This window comes from Triticum aestivum, chromosome 5A (genome assembly GCF_018294505.1).
Source record: "Triticum aestivum cultivar Chinese Spring chromosome 5A, IWGSC CS RefSeq v2.1, whole genome shotgun sequence".
Classification (NCBI taxonomy): domain Eukaryota; kingdom Viridiplantae; phylum Streptophyta; class Magnoliopsida; order Poales; family Poaceae; genus Triticum; species Triticum aestivum.
Window position 1 is genome coordinate 675,231,668 of NC_057806.1, and position 1,757 is coordinate 675,233,424.

The 1,757-nt window shown below is 45.1% G+C and overlaps 1 long non-coding RNA gene across 1 annotated transcript in view; it reads left to right on the forward strand.

Moving 5' to 3' along the window:
* Window positions 1-879, forward strand: part of LOC123108351 (uncharacterized) — a 5,609-nt gene extending 4,730 nt beyond the window's left edge. The window contains exon 2 of the long non-coding RNA XR_006451877.1: window positions 588-879. This is a non-coding gene — a long non-coding RNA (uncharacterized lncRNA). The remainder of the gene's footprint in view (window positions 1-587) is intronic.
* The last annotated feature ends 878 nt before the right edge of the window (window positions 880-1,757 follow it).

Consider the following 1,757-nt stretch of genomic DNA (forward strand, 5'->3'; position numbering starts at 1 on the left):
GGGGGGGTACTTTGATACAATGGAATCCAATTAAAGCTTGTTGTGTTGATATATAGAAAGATGAAAAAGACACACTTATCTGGTCTTTAGAATTTGATGGTAAATAATGTGTTAAATATTTGTATAACAAGTCGGTAATTAATGGTTTAAATCTTCCTATAAGTTCGCTTGGAAGATTCCCCCAAAGATCAAGGTTTTCTAATGGTTTGTGGTTGGAAATAGTGTGCTTACTAAAGATAATTTGCACAAAAGAGGGTGGATGGAGACTCTAAATGTATATTTCATGGGGCTGATGAATATATTGATCATCCGTTTTACATTGCTCTGTTGCTAAATTTCTATGGAGTGTACTGCGGTGCATTTTTTGTTTTAATTTTGTTCCCTTGGATGTTAAGAGCCATTTTACTACATGGCTATCTTCTTTCGACAAACTTAGGAAAAAAGAAGATATGCATTAGGATCTCTGCATTACTATGGTCATTTTGGACTTGCGGAAATGATATTTGAGTTGATCGCAAAAGGGTTGCTGATCCTTTTGGGATTCTATATAAAATTGTCATCTTATTGACTCGTGGTCCATCTTACAGATAAACAGGGAAAATCAAAGGGAGTTGAAGTGGGGAGTGAGGCTTCTAGAGCGAGTATCAAGTGAAAATTATAGCACTTCAAGAAGATGGAACCCGAGAGTGATGAGACTTACTGGTGCACATCTTGCTCTTGAAGATGGTGTCATTTCTACTATTGTCTTGCTCTATCTTTAATCCTGCTTTTACTTTGTTTATGTTTCTACATGCACTTTTCTTCTCTTTTGGGAGCAAGACGGTGTTGGTTGTTGCCTGTAATAGACTCTCTATGATGTTTAACAATGTCTCTTTCTTTTGTGTTGTTGCTAGTCGGTTGGGTCTATGGATCTTAGTTAGTGATGGGATATTGCCCCCCTTCACTAATGAAGCTTCGTTGATGGGTGCATTTTGGTGGTGTAAGAACAACTATGTTTTTTTAACGGAAACTGGGGAAAAACCCCGTTCGCTAGAAAAAAAACTTGCGGAAAGAAATGTAGTGATGAGAAAGAATTAAGATTGACGGAGTCACACAGTAGATGTCTCAACTAAACGGAATTAAGAAATGTGGCCCCGAAGCTGCACCCCTGAATAGGCGGCGGCGAGGGAGGGGGCGGGGGAGAAATGAACCGGCGGAGGAACTCTCCCCGTCGCCTACGGGTGCGACGAGGGGGGAGGGGAAAGTTTTCCAATTGTCAAATATATGCCCGTCACATTTCAAACGGGACAGACGCCTGCACGACGTGTATCACATTCGGTTTCTTTTTCTTCCCTTTTGAATTGAGTGGATCACGTTCCTCACGAGTGCAGGGTCCACGCAGGGAAGAGAAGGGAGAGACATAGCGAGGCGTGGCGCGGTTGCACGGTGGGTCTGCTCACTGCTCACTCGCTCGGCGCGGCGCGGCGCGGGGACCGACGCGACGCAAACGGCCGCTCAGAGCCCTGTTCTGTTCTGTAGCTGCTGTATGGCCGCACACGGTCACTGCCAGCCCGTGTCTTGGTCGCGAGACGATGGCACATAGAGTAGGTACGTGGATCCTTTTGTCCTTCTGCTCGGGCACGACGGTAACAATAGACCACCGTCGTGGGTGATGCACCGATGCGGTGCTAGACTGCAGTAGTAGTGGTAGTACTACTACTGGTACGACCATATGCATGCATGCAGACATCCTTGGCCTGTGCCGTGCCGTGCATCTC